General features: G+C 38.8%; 1 protein-coding gene across 1 annotated transcript in view; it reads right to left on the bottom strand.

The window, feature by feature from the left end:
* The window catches only part of NCKAP5 (NCK associated protein 5), a 379,508-nt gene that overhangs the window by 227,729 nt on the left and 128,818 nt on the right, over window positions 1–22,961 (bottom strand). The gene's annotated exons all lie outside the window — the stretch shown is intronic.

Below are 22,961 nucleotides of genomic sequence, written 5' to 3' on the forward strand. Positions count from 1 at the left end.
CCACTTCCCCATTGGGGTGGCATTCCTGCACATCGCTCAGGTAAACCCTTCCAGCAGATCCTGCTCTCCCCATCATGCTTCTCTGCAATATTTAGCAGCTGCGCTGTTGTTTCACTTTGTGGCACTCTGACAGAATTGTCAATAAATCAAATGAACCTAAACATCATTTGCTTCATTCAAACAACAAAGTATCTCATCACGCTGGTGATATGGAAACAGACTGTGCAAATCAAATTGTGTTATTTATTTTCCTACGGCCTTGCACATCAGCTTTATCCTGCACTATATTAACACAAGCTAGAAAGCTGTTAGATCATCAATAAATGTATGCATAAAAATGAAATTTAAAAAATCCATTCTATTCCTAAATATATTGTGCTGCATTTTGCAACTACTGAATTATTACTTTTTGTAATCAGCCTTTTTTTATATAAGGCCCTTACCCAAATGTTTGGCTCAATTCAATAACAATTAATTTGCTTAATTATGGATTTAGCAATCATAACACACTTTCACCTGAAAAGTTCTAAGAAAGGAATGAAAGTAAGGGTTTAGTATACCTAGAAAACGAAAGAGATTTTCAGAGTGTATGGACTGGGAAAATGTATCATGTACCAAGTATGTGAACTGCAAAACCTAGACAGTGGAAGGTGGTGCAGGAACTGACCACTGTAGGAGGGGTATGGGAAGAGAGGAATTTGCTCTGGAAGCTCAGCAAAGCAGAAAATACTTTACAGAACAAGTGGGACTTAAGCAACCTACTATAATTTTAAAAGGATTACAGAAAAACAAAGACACTTTCTCAAGTAGGCTATTTTTAAAGAATAATATGTATTTTTGAAAGAAAAGCACCCTCAGAAACATCAGAGAAATTTATCAGCACATGAAGACTTCATCAGTACACAATGAAACATAAAATTTGCAGATAAGTAAATTATTTACAAAAGATGATCAGCTTTGGAAACTTCCAGCAGAAGGATTTTTAAATCAAAGTATATTCATTATCAAGTTTGGAATTTTCCATTTACTTGTGTTTTGCCCAGAAATTCTGCTTGGTGTAATCAGAAGGAAAGACCTGAACCATCCCAGTGCAGCATCCTGGCACTTACCTGGCATATTTAAAATCTCTGCCCCAGGGACTGCTCAGTATAATGTAACTGTAGGAGTGCCAATGGCTCGGGCCTGCTGGGACATGGCAGTGGGCGCGCAGCTGCGCTGTTTGAGGGCTGGCAGGACCGGCCTCACGCCACCTGCGAAAGGCTCCAGCCACAAGTCCACCAGCCATGCCACCTGGTTTTCTTAAGACATTCTGAGGTCAGGAACCTGCTGTGCACTGCAGTGAAGTATACAAAGCCTTGAAAATGCAGAGACGCATCTCTCAGCTCTCTCGTCGCAGAGAAGAGCAGGGGCTGGAAACTCCCATCCCCTCAAAAACCTGCAAAGGTGCCCAGCCAGGGGTGAGGGAGGACCTGGTGGCCAGTGATCTCCCCAGGCTCTGCAGCCGCTCCTGTCACTGACTGGGTCACTCTCATCCAGCATGAAAAACTAAATGGAACTAAATGGTCTATGATATTTTATTCCTGATCTTGCAATAAAGTAGCCCTTAAACCATTTCTCAGGAACCCTTTCTGCCGAGGAAGGAATATCTGCGTGTACCTGTGTAATTACTGCAGGCATGACAGCACTTGGGTCACTCAGCCATAGCTCAACACATGCTTGGGTCACTAAACCAGTCCCCCTTCTCCATTTCAGCAGAAGATGTGGTATTTAAGTTAAGTCTCCCTGTCACCTGCCCCCACGTGCTTGCTGCACCCCCATAACACTCCCCACACAGCCAGCTGGTATCACTCTACAAGCATGGTTATCAGATTAATACAAGGCATTGCTAATACTGTGATTTGTAAAAGTATATGATATTGAAACCACTAAATACTGGCAAAACCTAAAGACAATTCAGCCACAGCTCAGTGGAAATTGCATTTGTGTTACTCCAGCATGATAACAAGATCCTCTTTTGCGCATCTGAAAAATTACTGACAATTGAGAAGTGGCATTAGTACATCACTGATAGCCTTAACACAAGTATCCTTAAAACAGTTTCTAAAAGACATGTACTGCCCTCCCTCTTCCTTGCTCATACTATCACAGGCGAATTACAAAATTGGTTAATCCTATTTTAAGATTTAGTTCATCTGCTGGAAATAGCCCATTGCATTTTTGCATGCGCTTCAGTGCCCTAATATGTTTTAGTGGAAAAAGCAAGTATACCCTTTGAGGAGGTTTTGACTTTTTAATTGCAAAACAAGTGCCTAAAGATATTTTATGAGAAAAGATGCAGGGGGAAAAAAATAAACAAACATAAAACCCCACAAACCACTCCTCCATATACTTCCTGTCAGTGGTCTGCAGGGATTTATTTAGCTATTCCTCCCACATGAGGAACACTCCTACTTTTCTCTCTGTGTGTAACCTCCAACATGGAATCAGTTCCACATTTCTGGCATTCTGGAATTTTACCAGAGTAAATTCCATTTGAGCTCCATCCACAAAGATCCACTCCATCCTCCTAACAAGGCCTGGTCTTCCCTCTCTGGGTAAGCAAGGCTCAGGAAGGGCTTCCTTAATGATTTTCCCAGCGACAAAGAGCATAGGCTGGCATTCTTGTACTGTGTTTATAATATTCCTGCCACTTTAGAATATCAGAAAACAAAAAAGAAACCCAATTATAATGTATGAGAAAAAACTGCAACAGGGGATATAGAAGAGCCATCTGTTCCAACAGTGTCTAAATACAAGTCAACTCTGAGGCAAGCAAAGTGTGTTCCACTTCAAACAGGCCCCAGAGCATCTTCTCCCTCCCAACTGCATTCCCTGGGTGAAGGAGCCGTGCACTCACAGCCAGACCTCCACAGATGGTTACCTTCATCCAGGCAGGACGCACAGCAGAGGCTCAGCGTGCCTCTGGACCACAGTCATCCCTGAGATCATTCCAGGGAGCTTCATCTGTGATGCACTTGGCCCATTGCCCGCAGTGAGCTATTTCCCACCACCTCTGTACAGACGTATGCCGGAGTAATGGGTGAGAAATGTCATCAAAATCCTGTTATGAGCCAACAGCATTTAACACCAATTTGCAGTGTTGGAAGTTTTCATGTAAGATACATGAAAAGAGAGAACAAGGACCTTCATGTCTAAGCACAACTAAATAAACCTGTTGGTTACTACCCACCATCTCAGGCAGTTTTGATTAAGATAGCACCTTCAGCGACTATTTTCAGCACCCATTTTTTAACACAGTGTTACAACTGGATAAGCATTTTACTATGACTGAGCTGCAAAAATAATAAGCTTTTAGCTGCTTTAGCCTTTCAGATGTTTCAAATACAAAGAACATTTGACATGCAGCTTCAAAGTTAATCTTGTTTTTTTAATCTTTGCTTTTAAATAGGAAAAATCAGTAGCATTACTTTGTTGCTATACGGTTTTCTTTATTTTTAATCAAGCATGTTTCATCCCTATAGCATGATTAATTAACAAAGTTAATTAGCAACTACAGCCAACCTGCAAGAAAACAAATCTTCTCTGAGGATTAAAAAAATTAAAACATGTTCATTGAGAAGTTCTCATGTTCACTTTTGAAAAACCACCAAATGATAAAAGGTCTACAAAAACGCTCTTTGAAAGCACAGTTTATGCTCTTAAGTTCGAATATTTGCATTGTAAGTGGCAAAATTCCCAGCCAAGGACTTTGCAGAAAGATAATTAAAGGAGCCAAACAAGGATTCAATTATATCCTTTCCAGATGGAACCAAGCACACAAGTAGTCACTGTGTGGATGGAAGAAAGATACATTTCAAGTCTCAATATCGCTAGTAGATATTGCAGTAGCTTGTTCTAAAAAACAACAGTTTGAGGAAAGCCCATTTAGTCCAAGAAAAACATAAATGTGCTAAATAATCCTGCAAATTCTGAACTCTCCTTAAACTAAAATTTCTCCTTCACTCTCCCTTCCCATCAGTTCGATTCATTCAACTACCAGTCAAAAAACCCCTGTATCATATGACAGCACCAAGAAGTTGATGAAATCTCAAGCCCCCACGTATCACATAAGTTTGAACAAATGCCGATACTGTTCCTGATACGGTAACAGATATCCTTAGATCAAACAACACAATAAAAGCTACACTGGATGCATGAAAGACTCCCTTTCTCTTAGTTCTCCTTCTTTATATTACTATTTTACATCAATACAACAAAACAAAAACTCTAGCAGGGAACTTCAGCTTCCCAAATTTTGAAATTCTTCATTTTTATTCTGAAACCTTAGATTCAGACATTCTTAGACACAGGGCTTTGCTTTTCTATCTAACACAGAAAGGAATTACTTAAAATAGCTTCTGGATAAAATTATGAAATAAAGATTCCCTAAAAATGTGCTGAACTATACCCATTTGCCAAGATCTCAGCCATACAGAATCAGGATATATTTTCAGTGGTAAATAATAATTTTACAGCTTTAATGAAGAAAAATATTTTTACAGTTTTAATGAAGAACACTATCAAAACTCCAAAAGAATGGAAAATGTCTTACTAACATTGTCTGAAACTTAAGTTAATGCTTCAGTGAACCTTAATGCCCATGATCCACCCAGAAGACAAGGGCTCTATCAAACCCTGACATTGTCCTTTCCTGTCTTGATCACACACAGCAGCCCCACAACCCGCCAGTCTTGCATCTTCAACATTGACACGGGAAGATTTCAAATTTTTCCTAGTTCCTTTCTCCTAATTATTACTTTCCCGCACAAGGAATGAATGCGGACAAAATTTAATAGGTATGACAGCTCCCAAGTTACTCATCTGTTTCTCTACTCACCTTTTTTTTCATGAACAAGAAAGTGTTTTCTTCACGTTTCATCCTTTCTTGGAAACCTTCACTCCGAAGCGATTTCATTTAGAAGTGGTCAGTTCTGCACCATAAAATGAATCCCAGCTTTTCCTTTCATTTTATAACTAACACTATTTGTAAAGCCAGAAAATCACCACTTGACCCACTGAAAAGTCAAGCTTTGAGAATACACTTTTAACATTTGTTTTATTTTTGATGACTGTGACCAACCAGGGTGGCCAAGCTATATGCCAGTGAGTCCTTCTGTGCCTTCTGCAGGCTATTCTGGAGTAGAGAAATTCAAACCAAGTTTCCCACTCTATGCTATTGCTGTGAGATTCAGAAGGTGAATAAATACTTTGTTCACACAGGGAAAAAGCAAACAGAAAAATGACAAGAGACTCAGAATCTGAATTTGCAAGGTGTCCCTAACCACTGTGCCTTGGAACCACTCCTTATTCATCACCTACCAAAATTATTTCTCTTTAACTTTTCCCCCCCCTATATCATCACTTGTAGCCACAGCATTGTTTTTCAAATGAACCAGGAAAAAACACCACTAAAATCCATAAAACATGGATTAAACATAGCATGGTGCTAACAACTGACCTAGGGGCAGGGCGCTAGTCTGTGTGGAGAGACACAAGCCCAGCTTCCTTCAGCTCCTGGTTTTCCAGGGCGGTTTCCCATCCGAGTGCTGACCCAACACGACCCCGTCGAGTCTATGAGATCTGACAAGGGAACAGCCGAGGGTGGAACGGCTGCAGCAAACTAATGCGCCTCTTTCAGCTCCTATTGCGATCGCAGCAGTTAGCGATGCTGCAACCCTCCTTCCTGCTGAAGATCACATACAACAAAGGCATTTGGGGCTTTATAAATATCAGCATCGTGTGCATTTTGAAACTGGTCTTTTAGAGTCGCAACGGTTTAACTAGATCAGGCAATAAAAGAGTCAGCTTGCAAAGAAATATTCATTGCAAATTTAAAGCTGAGCAAATTATGAGCTTTATTTAATTATTTTTACAATAATTGCAAAGACTGGAGATACAAAAACAGAAGTACTAATGCTGTCAAGCAGAAGCAGAATAGATAGGATGAGCCACCAGCAAAGCACAGGCTCCTGTTTATTGCTAATTTATTTGTAATAAAAGATAAGCATACAGAAAACATAATTTACATTAAACTTCTCTTCTACAAGACATGATACTGCCAAATCCAGACAAGCAAAACAGGCAGTAACTTATTTAAACTGTATTTTCTTTGGGTGACACTAACAGTAAAGGGAAAAAAACATAGAATTATAATCTAAAATAGCTATCAGCAATCCCTAGGGACTCTTCACTAATTTCCAGTGGATTTTAATGTATATGAAATCTGAAGCAGAAGTTCAAAGAAGACCATCTAGTTACTTTCCAGAAGCATTCAAACAAGACACCAAATACAAAAGAAATACGATGGAAGAAATCACAGGGGAACACGGGGCTGAGTCACACACTCTGGTCAGAAAGGAGGAGGCAAAGAGAGGAACATAGTAGGGGCAGAGCCTTCATTAGAAAAGCAAAAAGGTTGCCTTTGGCTAAGAAAGAGGGCAGAGCTATGGCAAAGAAATTAAAAAAGGAAAGGTTATCAGGAGTCCATGGCAGATTATCACAGGATTGTTTTCATGACAAATTGCTCTCTCGGCACCAGCACGGCAGCCGAGGTCGGCTGGGCACTTGAGCACGGTAATTCTCACGTCCTGAGCATGTGCATGGGGACGGACGGCGATGCATTTTCAACAGAAGCATCCTCTCTCACATTGTCAATCTTTATTACTTCATTGACATTTACTGTTTCAACACTGAAATTATGGGTGCAAGACTGCACACTTTCAGATTCACTGGTATTTCAGACAACTTTTCAAATACATCTATTTTTTAATGTTGGGGCGTCTCCTTCTACTATTAGTGCTGACTCCACAACACAGTCCGTCTCTCAAATTCTGTATATATTTGGGTCAACAGTACCAGACACAGTTAGGGAGATCTAGAACCAAAGTTTAAAATGTTGGGGTTTTTTCCTCTTGAACTTTGAGATGGTTTTTAACCTTGGTAATGTAGAAAAGTGTAGCAAGTGAAGAGCAAAAGCTTTTTAAATTGAGAGCTTTAAATAACATTCATTAGTAACTACTACATAATTAGAATGACAATAAATAGAGCCACCAACCTCCCTTTGAGTTCCTTGACAAGACATGGAACCAACCATCACAATCAATGCAGTTTCTTGACTAAGAAAAAAGAAGGCAAAAATGGTGATTCCTTTCCCATGATGCACACATTCAGTTGTAGGATAAAAGATTAATGTCTATATGACACAATGCCAAATCACCAGGATAATTATGAATTATACCAAGCAATCATTTTACAAATCTCCTGGAACATCTCACTTATGACCATTATTCACGAGATAATGCATTAGGTTGCAATTTTTTTGTTTTCAGATAGATTCCTCTGAAGCCTTTCTTTTGGGCTAAGATTCCAGGCGGAATAAGAAAATGGGTGGGGAAAAAAAATCTGAATTTTTTTTATGAAACACAAAAATGGAGGGGAAAAAATAAGATCTTCCTAATAATTTTTAAAGTGTGCAGACACCAGTGAGAGATACTTACAGATTTATTTTTAAAATCAGCCCAAACACAAAATAGTAAACTGCAGCAGGCAAGGGAATTACACCTGGCTATCAACTTTAATTCAACATCAAGTACAAAACACCAAACACCAAGTGCCAAGAAACGCTGAGTAAACAGCACTACAGTATTGAACTCTGAAATGTATCTAAAGTACAGGTTTTCACATTATAAATTAAATAGTCCATGCATTATATAAACCTTTCATTTATCGAAAAGCACAGTTAAGGTTTTAGCAGGGCCAAATTCTGTACAGATTTGCTCCCTGTTTAAACCTTTTGATTCAATATATCCCATAAACTACAAAAATGCACTACTACAAATAAATGAGCACAGGATCTGTCCCACAAAATTTCTTATTATTAAAAGTGGTACATTAACCATAAAGCTTATTGGGTCTGTTCTGCAATCCACACCATAAAATACCTAGCAAAAGCAATTTGACAAATTCACACTGTTGTAGTTTGGAATTTCTTGACATAAGTGACTGATTTATTAATTTTAATGTTACATTGACAGTAATATTTGTATTTAATGCTGTATTATTTCTGCCAATAAGTTGCAATCCAGGAAACATACAGTGGGAATTTGTATGATCAGGCAAAATGCCATGTTCTCCAAGACTGATCATCGTGGAAAACTTCAGTGTTCAAACAGGAAAAAAAGGAAAAAAGGAATAATAGAAGGCAGTTTGGAATATTAATTCAGCAAAAGAAACTTTAAATTATAATATAGGCAGCTGTTGCACACAGATCCCCATCCTTTACTACAAGAAAGACTGCTTGCTCTTAAAATGCTACTTTAAAATATCTTACACAAATGAAAGCATCTGTTTAATGAAAGTCCTAAAATACTCTAAAATGGTACCAAAATTCTCTCACAGTACAAGGCCTACAGTTTTCACTTCTCTAATTAAAGCAAAATAGCAGTGTTTATCTTGTTTCTGACAGCATTCCCAGAGTCACTGCATCATTCTTATGACCTTCTCCAGTACAGGTCAGTGTGGAAAGCAAATTTTACACTACCACCTTTCCCTTCTGGTACACTACTAATTCACCTGATCCTCCCGTAGTAGTGGTCCAGGAGCTCTACTTCTTTAAATGGGACAATAAGACAGTAAGACAATTGCTAAAAACCTTCCAGTTTTGCTTGATAGTGCACAGCTGGGTTCGAAGTGGATAATGAAAGAGGCACAGGGTCATTGCTACACGACAGTTTGGCCCATGGGAGAAAGAACAGTTTAAGGCACCACCTTTCACCCCCTCTTATTTCCAACACACACAACTGCCACTCTTCATTTCACATGCTCACAAGATGCTTTTTTTTGGTCCTCATCCCCAAACACAGCTGCTCTGATTGCTGGAAGTACCGAAGCTGTGACATCTGGCTGTCCAGCAGAGCTGACACGGGCCTGGCAATTCATCAGTCACCAACACAAGGAAGATGCTGCTAAAGCTGGTGCCACTTTCAAAAGAGTTAGATTTTGATTTCTGTGACTTGGTGAAATTGAAAGCAACAGCAGACACATGAATACAGCTGCTCTCTCTACATAGCCATCGGCAGATTATTTTTTTAATGCACATTCATGAAAGAAGAGATAGAGCAATAACTAGAAAGAAACCACTATGTGTAAGGGTACTTTTCACATCTTGCCTTTCTTCAGCACGTCATTCAGCAGTCCTACTCTATTCTAGACTGAAAACCAGGCTACTGTTGTAGGTTGTGCACTGCATTGCCACAAGGGAAAGTATAGCTGTTTCTCCTCAGTTTAATTGCTCCTAGCAGTGTCTTTCAGCTTGTGAGGGTGTAAGTTCTGACATGGTGTTTTGCTGTTCATTTCTAAGCCAGGTCAAGATGTTCTCTAGACTAGATGGACTCCCAGTCCTTGTGTTTCTGATTGGGATATTCTGTATGGTTTGAAGTACTAGATCCTTAGAGCATACAGACTTAATACTATTTTTATTGCATTATTTGTTATTTAAAAAAAAAAAAAATATTTGGAATCCAGAAGATATCTCCTGATAGATGAGGAATTCTCTGGATTGTGACCCTAACAGAATTAGCTGTGAATCCTGAACTCCTTCAGCCATTTCTAGCAAAAGTGAAATTTTTTTTTTTCACTAAGCCTGGACTTAAGAAGACCTTGAAAAATGAAAAACAAAAGGAAGAGACAAGCAAACAAGGCTTTCCTTTTGCAAAGGACTTGGAAGTTGAGCTAACAAATCCCCCAGTCACTGGTTGCTCACATATATATTTTCTCTGGAGATTTGTCACATGGAGATGATGTACTGTGGAAATTCTTTTGAAAGGATATGTATTTCCCTAAAGGATTTTTAATGAGAATTTATTGCTCATGAAAAATTCAGGATTGGCAGCACTTCAGTCTTCAGTTAACGATCTTTGTTTATTAACATAAAATGCATCACGCTTAACAGGAGTGTAACTTTCCCAACCAACGCATCAAAGCATGAAAGAATTCTCGCTCCTTCCGTCTTATCCCCTGAGGCTGTCTGAGAGGGTGCTAGCTGAAATTTATATGGTTGTCCTCTATGAAAATGAAGTCAGAACCCTTGTTTCACATAAGGCTGAATATCATGGAAACAATTTTTCATAACCAAAATTACTCAGACATAAACTAACAGCAAGAAATGGCAGCAGACTGCTATTACTTCTCATAGCATCTATTCCTTCCACACAAACCTCTTACCAGTATTGGAATGTCTTTGCTTAGACCTAATCCTAATTGGTCTTAAATTCCGTAGGTAACATCCATGCAAAGTGCTGATTCTGCAACCTGTTAGTAAATCACCACCTTTTGAAACTCAAAGAATTTTAGAGTGTGATGAAGGCTATAGGCAACTTGGTCTGTAAACCAGAGATCCCAGAAACAGACCACCAAGCCACCTCTTGACTTTTTATAGAAATAAAAAGGCAGAAGTGGATTTCTTCAGGAAAAAAAAGGAGCAAGTGCACAACTGAAGAAAAGTGAGGTGTAAGGCACAAAACCCAAATACATTGTTTTGGACACTAAGCGCAACCAAACTCTTAGATCCCACTGCTGTCTTCATAACCAGCTTTCCTTCTGCTCTGCCTGAGTAATACATCCAGCTCTCATTTGTTTGTGAGAATGTTTAGAAAGATTTTTCTCCCTGTTCTCTACAAAGCTTTTCAGTTTTACTCTTATAATTCAAAGAACATATTTGATTTTGCTTCATTACTGGTTGACCTCTTACCTCTGTTTTCCACTCCTTTGCTCCCAGATCATCACAACACATTCCTGGTATTCTTTGTAACCTCTTTTTTTGGGGGGTGTTACACAGTGTGATGTGTTTTTTTATCCATCCAGAAAGCCCACAGCACGAGGACTTCTGTTTTTCCTAACAGGCTGCACTTACTATATCTTTTCTCTCTCAGAGCTACATTTATTGTACGCTCTGTAATCTTCCAGTTGTCACTCATGTCCTGTTCTAATTGAACTTTAAAATACCTTGGAAAAATCATCCTTTTTTTTTGTGGACAAGGAACAAAAATCAAGCAATTTTATTCTGTTTCACTCACTGAACTTCTCTCTCTCGACATTTTTTCTTCACGCAATTGTCCAATACTTAAGTATTCCAGCACAAATTGCTAGCAAATCTGCAATGACCTTCCACTCAAAGAGAAAATACAGAAGAGAATCAAAGTTGTTCCGAAAGAGTCCTTTTCGTTACTGCTTAAATTGCTTTTTTTGTTGTTTCTTGTAATTTCATTTTGTACTCTCAAGAATAAGAATACTATTCTATTAAGACCCAGAAGTACTGCTCAGTCAGGTGGACATGTTTCTGCTGGGGACTATCTCCATTCTAAGACCGGAGGTAGCTGAAACTCGGATCAAGCCCCCAGAGTAGCGTTTTCTGCTGCAACCCATCTTTGCTTTGCTCTATCAACTCACCTGAGAGATGAGAGAATTTCTTCTCTCATCATTTTATGGAAAGTCAAATAAACTGAACAGTGAGACACCATATACACCTTTGGGTACAGCAGAAGAACAGCAGTACCGACTTCCATGGGTATTACTTGCACACCTCTAGACGGAGCACTGGGCACTAGGATTACAGAGCAGTAACACAGAGTACTTTGTACTCAGAAAATCATGAGAATGGATCAAAGCATATGCCAAAACCAGTCTATCATACATATAAATATAGATGCTCTCTATACAAGGGAAAATATCCACATGTAAACCACATAGTTCCTATATTTGTACTTCTAAATTTCCTCTCTGTGGTACAATGTGTAGAACCACACACAGGAGGCTGTGGATGCCCAACAAGAAAATGTAGCAAAGGGTGTGGAGTTAAAAATTAAATGAATGCAGATGAGACAATTTATTTCTTTAAAAATACACTTTCAGCAACAACCAATGCAGGGGAAAAAAGGCTACTAAAATGATTAAAATATGGTTTGCAGCATACAATTTAATAATTGACCAATACTGAGCATATATGTTAAAATACATGCTATATTTGCAACATCGCTGTGAAATCAGCTATTCGGTTTTACATGTGTATATCCATGATCTCTATTATTAAAAGCATTAGTGCATCTATTCAATCATTTGAATTTATACTGTATTATTGAAAAAATATTAAACCAATTATGAAAATAATTTCAGATATCCATCCATTTTTTGTAATTCTGAAAGTAATAAGCATGTTTCATAGTTAAAGGACATTTGAGATAAACTCTGCCTAGATCACCTTCTGTAATCCACTTTTTGTAAAAATGTAAAATGGATGACTTGTACTTTAAGAGCAACAGGTCATTTAATGATGTGCAACAGTTGGTTCTTGGGCCACCTGCAAAAACAGCCACTGTCAGGAACATGTCACTCATGACACGTGATTAGCATCAATACACACCCCGGAGGTGCCTTCCAACAGGAATTCTAGCGAATGACAGATAAAATAAATGAAATAATTATTTCCTGAGAGCATTTCTCAAATGTCTACATAAAATATATTTTGGACGTACCAACAGGCAGTAATTGCCACTTAGTTTTCAGATTCAGGAATACAAACCTGTTTATTGATTACAAAGATTTGGAGAGCAAAGGTAGTTCAGACTTTTTTTATAAATCTCTGTGAACTTCAGTAAACCTTCCAGTTTTGTGAAGGGAAAAAAAAAAAAAAAAGAGGAAAACTAGTAACAGTGAATTTTTATTTTTTTATATATTTAAGGTGATACCATAACAAATTTCCTTGGAAAAAGTTATAAACTGCTGGGCTTCCCTCAGTCCTCCCCCAGGCTAGGCAACATGCTTCAGTATGCCTTAAACAAAATAATGTTCTCTAAACTGTGTCTCACTATGCCAGAAAGAAAAAACCCAGCATGTTGAAAATCACTTTGAAGTATCCTTCGTAACCCAACACACGAATTCATATTCATGCAGCCTTACAGCAATAAAATCAGTTCAATGTTAATGATACAATTGTTTCTTCTATCACTCTGTCTGTAAAAGAAGACTAGATAAAGTCAAAGGCAATGGCCTCTGGCTGATTTTGTGTTTTGACAAATTAGATGATTAACTGGAACCTCAAACTCAAGATTTGTTGGCTCAGCAGACCTAAAAGAGGAGATGAAAAGACTTGCTTTTAAAAGGACACAGATCTGCAGGGACCCCAGCCCAGACTGAGAGCTACTCAAAGAGCATTATTTGTACTGAACCAAACAGCAGCTGGCATACACACAGTCTAATTTTAATATAGAAATTATAGTTGTCACTTTAAATAATAGATGTAGCGTATGGTAATATATGCAAAACACTCTGCAACATGTTCAAGTAGACATGGAGAAACTAAGTTATCAATGACAGTTTTACCATATAATATACTAGTCTAATACTTAATAACACTGAAAATGAAATCCAGAGCACATCAGACATTAGTGGAGCAATGACAGTATTTCTGTGTGTATTTATGAAGACATTTAAATTCACATATAGTCAAATCACAACCTCAGTGGTTGCCTAAGAATGAAACTGAGAAGACTGAATAGCAACAGGCACATGATCCACCTGTGCTGCTCAAGATGTTTTACTGAGCTTGGTTAAAAAAACCCTCACATTTGGTGACCTGAACTTGCTTCAGTACAGCATCTTTAAAGCCTGCTCTCCGAATATTAAATGAAAAAACGTCAGATGAAACGTGGGTATTGTCTAACCTTTCAGCTAGCACAGCTCAACAAAGTCAGGCCAGAACTGTTACTTAAAACCCTTCCAATTATTCGTGATGTGACTGAAAATCCTATTATGAAAAAGTGTATTGCCATCATTCTACAAGTAAGCACAATCTAAAAACAATAGCTTTCTGTTTAAAACCTGATTCAGGGAAGGAAACACCCTCAAGAAAACCCAAACTAAACCCTCTTGGGGCATTTTAAATTATTTTCCCCAAAGACATCAGCCAGATCTGCTTCACCAACGAGGCCAGCTTCCCAAAGCTCAAATAGCATCAACTTCAATGGAAGTTCAGTTTTAGCAAACAAAAGAAGTAATTTAAAAGATATCGGTGAATCAGGATTAAGATGTGCTAATGTTCAGGCATTTCCACACATATTAAATGTATATTAAGAAATACTTAAAATATTAACTACCTGAAGTATTAAAAGGGAAAGATTTTCAGCAGTTCAAATGTCAACCAGATACTTAGGCAAATTTGCATTTCCCCAGTTTCCACAACAAATAGCATGTTTTGAAACCAATTTGATGTTTGAATAAAGCTCCTTGCCATTTTTCACAACAGAAAGATTCCACTGAATGAACTGTGTTCTGAAATGACTTACTATAGTCATCACCACCGCCAGCTGCATCACTTTGATAGGAAGCAAAATAAAAATCACACACAGTGCTCACACAGCATCACCACAAGTATTTACAGAATCATTCACAGAATCAGGAAAAAGTCCGTTTCAAATCAGCGTATTGATTATTTCAAAATTTAATTCCCCAGTCAAAAGCTATAATAAGAAAATAAATCCAGTAAAGGGCATTTGCCAATTAAGTAAGTGAACCTAATCTTGATTTTAAGTTACTTTGATATCAGAGATCATAAAACTAGAACCACACTTTAAGTATCCATGTTAATAGAGTAGGAAGAAAAACAGCCATATATAAAATTGGTGATAAACTCTGTAGATAAATCTCCTGTGACATTACATGGCCATGCCTTTAGTTTATATGATATCAAAACAGCTGACAGAAAATACATACATGGGCATTTTGAATTTTTGCTGCTTAAAATTAAGGTACACATTTACCTTAAATTTAAAGGCTAAGAATGAGGCTGCAATAAGCGCCTACTTTAACATCCACTACCAATAATTAGCAATTTTCTTTGAGAAAGGCAACAGAAGCAATCTCCTCAATACCTGGGGTTCATTAGCAAAATTCTAACAGTGGCTCTTAACAGTGTTTTACAAGAGTGCAAAAAGAACTGAAAGTAATTTTATATACAGAATATATGTTATTAATGGTCTAAATTGCTACACAGGTGTTCAGAGCTTTTCCGAACTCAGGGGATCAATATCTAAGAGATGTTTGCATTCACTTCCCTTTCTGAAAGTCCCCAAAGCAGAACAGAATAGCTTCTCCTTTTTCATCATGCTGCAAGAACAAGCATATTTTGATATGCTAAGATACTTCCATGTTGACATATTTTTCTTAACAAGATATTGTCTTAATTAGTTTCATCTATCATTTGGAGGTTATCTAGAAGACACGTTAAAGGATTTTAGTGAAGCAGACAAAACCCATATGTTTTTAGATTGCGTATCATTTCTTACTATAAAACCAGTACCTGCTCATTACTGCACATCCCATAGAAAGTTTCCATAGTTGACACTGAAAGCTGTTATCATCTAATTTCACTTGGAAATGAAATGCTAGGATTTTAGTCTGCATGAAATACCCACATATTCATCCCTTCACTGAACACTGTCAGTGAAAACACATGACCAAGTCACAAAAGGTCTTGCTTTGTTCTGGCCATGAAGGTAAGGTTTTGCACTGGCAGCTCTTCTGCTGGCCTCCATCTACACACTCGGCATCAATACAATGTCCCAAGGTGTTAGAAGATTATACAGCTACTTGCTAAATGCAAAGTTATTTTAGTCACCACATTCATGCTTTTTTTGCAATCTCAGATGTAGGAAAAGATAAACTCTCAAGGTACATGAGGTCTATCAAGAGGTACTTTCCTCCAGTACTGTCTTGTGAAAACACTATGAAAAACTTTACCTATTTATAGACAGTATTTCTGTATGCACCTATAAAAAACTATAGCTTTACTGAAAAATTCAAAGCTTCCAGTCTCCCAGAATTGCAAGTGACAAATAGAGAAAATTATTTATTTTCTAGATAGGTACTGAATAATTTCCATTTCCCCCTATATACAGGTCATGGTCTACAAGGTTTCCCAAAGACATATTTTCTTTAAAAACTGTGATATCTTTTAGAGCATTCCCTGTAACAACATCAATCAACTTTCCTTTTACTTAGAAACATTTTTCCTATACATGCACACAAGTGCCTCATAGTGTCAAAGGTATTAGTGAAGAAAAGTATTTAAAAATGCTAGAAAATTATGTCCATCATACCAAGCAGCAATTTAATACTTAAAACAGGGAGCCAGATGGCTGGTTTCAGTCAGCCATTTCCACTGACGTGCATCTAATCAGCTGAGTTACCCCAGATAAATAATTAGCCTGGATTTTTAAGAGAAAGACTGATAGAGCGGGATAGCTAGAGATGGAGATCAGCAGGGTTTAGAAATTACTTAAGGCTGGGGTTCTCCAGCCCTTGGCAGGCCAGAGACAGCAGGGCTCAGCCCCGCTCCCTGGGCCAGCAGGATGATTTGGGCACCTGCTGGAAGGGCCAGCAGCCTGGCAGGACCTGCAGGACATTCCTGCGGCCTCGGCCGCAATCCTCCAGCTGGGCTCTTAATGACCTCCCCAATGCCCCGCTGCCTCCTGAAAGCCTGCAATCCCTGCAGCTAGAGTGCCAGTGGCCTCAGACATATAAAACCTCTTTTGCTAGTGCCTAGCTGGCCAGCCACAAATCAGACAGGTAGAGTATTACTACAGATGAAGGGGAAGAAAATATTCTCTCTGCCACAAAGCAAAATGCCCCTCTGACCCTTCAGACTTTTAACTTATTTATATCCTCTTCCGTAGAGTCCTTCAGCCACCATCACACTCTGGCTGGAGTTTTTAATTTTTAGGTTATAAATCTGTTCCCTCCTCAATGGTCAGAGGATTTTCCCAGGAATTCACTGGCCAACCATCAAATGGCCACACTGAAGGGCAGAGCCATGCTTTCACCTACTTAACTGTACCCCCTAACACCCACGTGTCTATGCCTATATTTTATTTCCTCCACATCCTCTCTTTCTCTAGTTCTCCAAAGCACACTGCTTTTTCACTAGTATTTTTACACTGCTGAAGCCAAGAGTTTTCACCAATTCCAATACATGTGTTTTGGTGACAGTTCTCCCAAGCAAACTTCGTTTGATCCCAAAGTCAGTGACTATGGTCAAAGCCATGTAGTAATGTCTGCGTATTGTCTCTTGACATCACAGAAAAGGACAAACCTGGGGAGTGAGAGCTGACCTTAAAATCTCTGAAGAGGTTAGAGCGCAGGGGCTGTCGGGGGAACATGGTAACAGCAGCTGGATCCGTAACTACAGAGAGGAGACAGAGCTCCTTCCGTTATATAAATAGAGAGAATGAGAAAAGGTGTCATAAATTTACAGAAGTTGCTCAAATATTACAATCTGAGTACTCAAATACTCATTTCTGCTTCAGCGATCTATGGGAAATGTGCAGTTTGAGCTGGTAATACAACCACATGTTAATGACTCCCTGAACGAGCCCCAACTTTGAAACGGTGTGCCCTGAAGCCTCATTGCATAGTGAAATGAAGACATTACCCATGCTAACCTCAAAAAATAATCTCATGCTCAATGCTTGTTTTTACACAACATACTGCCATAGTATTTACTGCCCTTTTTATGCTCTTCTATACACAAGAGGCACAAAAAATTGTTTTTATTTTAAGCCAGTGAAAGTTTGAGAGCCTTTCTGACAGGGATTTTTTTTCATTTAATTTTTAAAAGGAATTAAAAATTTAGATCACAATATCCAACAAGAAGAAACAGTGAAAGTCAGTGCCAGGCTTGCTTATTCTCAGAAATAAAGTTGAGCAGTTTCAGGACCTTGTCTTTTGAGCATAGATTGCATTCTAGCATATCAGATGCTGCAGTAATGGGATTTTGTAAATCTGAAACACATTCATATTATGTACATAAAGAAATCTCTTGATGTTTTACTTAGTTTAATGGTCTTTTTCATCATACGTACCCACCCATGCCCCCCTGCTTTCAACAGCTAATAACCAATACATCTGATGAAAATTAATTGTCTTGACAGCTTGCATAAAAACTATAAACGTCCAAAGGAAAAATGCTGTGGCAGCATTTTCTTTCTCTGTAGGACAGTAGCTATGGAAACTATCTTTAGAGGCCAACTGGCCTTCATCCCAGTACAACACAAAAAAAATCAAAATGCTACTTTCACTGGGTTAGTCAGTGGCACCAGTCTTAATTATCAACCCCTACAACATTGCCACATGTTAGCTAGAGCAAAACATTCATTGATTTAGTTGGGAGCAAAGCTCGTATGACATTATAGTACTATTACAGACTTAGATAATACAGAGCCTTATGAACTGTGCTCAGATTGATAATTATTATGATAACCTGTTACAAAGAACATATAAAACTAGACAGATATCTAAAATATCAATGTGCAAATTATCCATTTTCTTAATAGAAAGTATTTTGATATTTATTATGATAGAAATAATTTAGTCATCCTCAGGTAAATACTTGTAGTCAGAGGAAATCTCTAATCTTATTTAACTGTCACATTTCACTAACTGAAATTCCTACCCTTTTGGAAGGGTTTTATCTCATATACCTAGCCTGCACAAAAGCTGTGAGTTCTAACACAGTCTGACAAAATCATCGTTTTTCACGAATGCTGAGAGATTATGAAGGGTTTTTCCCTCAAAAGGTAAGACACAAATGAGCCAGAGGTTGAGTATTGCAAATGCATGTGGCAACTTCCATCACCAACCACAGAAGAGTTCCTAGAACAGCAATCACAGGTCACTAATGAGGCTCTCAAACTTTTGAAGAAATATGTCTTACACCCAGAATGGTATTCAAAAAGTAGTTAAAGATTCCAGTCATTAAGAAACCTACCTATAAGGAAGCAAGCCAGAGTATAGCTGTACCTCAAGTATACATACATTTCCATTTGCAGAGGTTGGTATTTCACTCAACCATACGATTTGGCAACACTGTGGTACTCCAATACCTTTCTTCAGTTTTTCTGGGAAACTTTTTCTGCCCACACCAGCAATTTTTATTTAAATGGCTTATGGGGACTACCCAGGCAGAATAGAATTATACAGATCAGGTTTATGTTCCATCAGGAGCCAAACTCTCCCCAGTGTCACATGACACTAGCTGAGCGTGGGTCTACTGGGATCTATGGAAATGCAACAACTTGAAGGATCTGGCTTGAAACATTGGTACTTTGAAGCGCACTACAAAAAACAAACATGAGGGTATGACTTGGAGGCTAACGTACCAAAAGAGGCACTGGCCTGGCTGTTAGCCAGTTATCCTGGTAACCACTGAGCATCCACAAATCAACGCTGGTTGCATTCAAAGAAGTCTATGTCTATTGGCAGAAGATAACTAAAAAGCAGGGCACGTGCCCAAAATACAGGCTAGCTATGAAACTTCAAAAGTTCGTTTAGCTCACGGACTACAATCACTGTTATTCATGGATGTCTAGATCTCCATCCTGCTGCTTCCAAAGAGAAGTTATGTTTCATCTCCTTGCTTCAAGAGGATCTGCTTGTAAGACCTTAGACACAGGCAGGCTGCATCCACAGCAGGCCTGTGTTGGTGTAGCTCCGTTTTGCCTGGTGCAGATACACTTCTCTAAACCAACTACTACACTGGCCAACTCATTTTAAATTGAAGCCAAGCATGCTATTTTCAGGCCATTAAACCAATACAGATTATTATAAATATCAAGCAGGTCAAGACCACATTCTCTGCTGCCTTTTCTCTCACTCACAAGTAATGATGAAATTGTGACCCCTGCAGGTCCCTCGTCAGGGTGGTACAGCCATCCTTTCAGGGTGGATGAGGAGAGGTGCCACAGCTTCCCTGGACAGCCCCAGGGAAAGCCCACACAGTATCTTCTGGCCACCCCACTCTGTTTCCTTGTAACTTTATCCATGACCTTCACCAACTTTTCAGGTGCTACATGATTTTCAACAGATGAAAGCTTCTTTCTCTTACTAGAAGAAAGAAGATCTTTGAGCTGTATTTATTAAAGTCTAGCAATTAATATCCGTTCCCTCTTTTTAATAAATTAGCACCGTATTGAACAGCTTTCTCTATAAAGCAGTGGATGCAGTCTCTCAGAAATATGTATTCAGTTGCACCGCATATGAGGTAGTCAAAGAAATAAATTAAGACCTTCAATGCAGTCTTAATTCAAATTGTTTCACTGGTTGACTGCTCATCTCACCATATGGGAAGGGAGCTTTAACATTTCCTACCCAGGCCTCACTGATGGGATATTTTGTAATATCACTGTAAAAAAAAACCAAAAAGAGGCAAGTTATCTGAAGGCAGAGAGAAATTCACTACTGATCCAAATGGGAAGAGGGCACAGACACCCAGCTGCAGAGCTATGATTTCATCCTGTCATCTAGCAGCTCTGCATCTGAAATATTGGTTGGGGGGACTGGAGGGGGACTTAGATCCCCTCGATGCCATCAATAAATCCATGCCTGGCAGGAACTATGGATTATATTTTAGATCTAACTATAGTTCTCGTTAATTTACCTGTTACCTTTACATAGATTTATCAGCGTAAGATTGCAGCAAAACACACCAGAACTATTTATTACATGCCTCACACTGAGGTTTGATCCAGCTGTTACTAAACAAGCCAGGTTATGTTTCAACTAACTTGGATGTGACTCAAAAATATGGGGTCCATGCTGCCGTCATAAAGAAAGATAGGATTAACAGAACTGAAAGGACAGACAATAGGGCTTATGTGCCAAAAATCCAACTTCTTTTCCCGTGTTAATCTCGTAAGAGATACCCATGACTGAAAACCTTGTCTTGCCTTAAGACTATCACAGCTACACCACTGTCGAGTGAAGATGTTAAGGAGATTAATCCAAACTCTAATAATTTTTATCTAAGTATTGCTATAAATATCTTTCTTAGAAAAGCCTTTACATGACAAGAGAGAGATAAACTCACATATTGATAAATCCCAACCCAGCCAACCTTCACCCTAGCACAAAACCCAAAATCAGCCAACAAAATGCATGATAAATACCCAAGCATGTTTTCATTACTCTATGAAGTAAATCCATCAGGGACCACTGCTATAATTTGCTTTATGTTAAGTGCATACTACACCAATGGGTTACAGCATTAGCTTTTATCAAAACTATTTTTAACTAGCTATGAAAAATTTGGTCCTTTCTCTGATGCAAGTATCTCCACCTCAGAAAACGAGTCCCAGTAAAAGAAAAGATTTCTAACACCTGTTAATACACTTTCTCTCCTCCAGATTTACAACTTGGTTTCCTCCCTCACGACATGCTGTTGCAGATCCCAATATCTTTCTCCACTCCTGCTTTCACACTTTGTAACATCTGTACCATGAATCTCGAGACCTGACAGCCTGTTTTATTCCTTTAGTTCCGACACTTTCCTAACGCAGCTTTTCAAACTTAATAGAATATCCCTTTGCAGATAAGTAATTTTTACCTTCGATCAATTCCTGCAAATGTGCAGTTCTCTTCCTGAACACAACTTCACTGTTTCCTTCCAAGAGGAGGTAAATCAAAATCCCACAAAGCCATTTTCTTCCTTCTCACTTGCCAAGATGGTGTTGATCTCCCAGTCCCTCCTCTCACCCATTCACATTGCCTGCCTTACTCTTCCTTGGGTTCTGCTGGCCCTGGTTCCTGTTCCTTGCCATACAGGTCTATTACAGTCTTTCTGGCTTAAAAAACCAGTAGAGTCATCCTTGGTCCTACTTCATCCTATGGGATCACTGAACACGGTCTAGACTGTAACTCATCCTCACCCATTGTCATCCATGTCTTTCCTAGCAAAATACCAGAACCAGTGTTCAACCCTCTATGAGGCTGGACTCCTCAGGAACCAACTCCCAGCTCCTCATCAGGGAACCATGAAGCCCCACAAACCCTAGCTCAAACCAGGAACTCCTTTACATGGAGTCTGGAGTTGGAAACCTTGGGATGTTTTGGGACTTTCTGGTTTTCAGATATGGAGTTTGGACAGGGGCAGTCCATGTTTACAAGTTAGGAGACACCAGCACTTGTAGTCTCCTGTTAGCTAGTAGTCAGATATGGACCTGTAAGACACAATGCCAGCCATGGACAGCCTTAGCAGTTTTGAAGTAACTCAAGATATCTGATCTTGTGAGAATGTCAGACTTTGAGAACAAATAGAAGTCCTGATTTCCAAAGAAATCTACTCCTGCTCTCCGACCAATGCTTCCTCATTTTTCCTTGTACTCTGTAGTCTACTTCTCTGATCATCTGCTGACCTCTGTTTCACATATACATTGTAAGGTTTTGGGGCCAGACATTCTTTCTGATCATAATTTAATTCACTAGGTGCATTTTCACTGGTAATTTAAAGTGCTGAGGGGCACTTTTTAGGTGAAAACTTGTCTTGTGTCGACATTTAAGGTCTTGAGCACATCACTCATGATCTTGTAGATTCCCTCCTGCAGTTGTGCACCAGCGTACCTCAGATAGAACGTAGATGCAAAGTCCCCAGCAGTTGACCAAGGTGCATGCCCAGGACCAGCAGCTGGTGCAACCTCTTAGGCCAACTGGGAGACAAAGGGGAGGTGTGGTCCTGGACCCACAAAGGAACACAGCAAGTTCTTTTCTTATTTGTGCCATGTCAGTTGATAATACCAATGCACCTGTTGATTCCTTGGCTAGGTCTCTACTACAGTGCCAATACAAATGTAAATATACTTGTTTTAACAAGAGCAAGTGTTAAAAAAAATAAAAATCAAACCATAGCAGCATACTACAATACTGTAATTATTCATTTACATTAGGTAACTCTGAAAACAATGACTGGATACTGATACTAATTAACTCATCTACAAGATACAAGCTCTAGCAGTAGCAGTAAAGCCAATGTGACATGGGAGAGAACCCTGCAGTAAAACATACTGCTAATTGTTCCTACTTCATAAACTACTAATACCTATCTA

This window comes from Strix uralensis, chromosome 6, assembly GCF_047716275.1.
Source record: "Strix uralensis isolate ZFMK-TIS-50842 chromosome 6, bStrUra1, whole genome shotgun sequence".
Taxonomy (NCBI): domain Eukaryota; kingdom Metazoa; phylum Chordata; class Aves; order Strigiformes; family Strigidae; genus Strix; species Strix uralensis.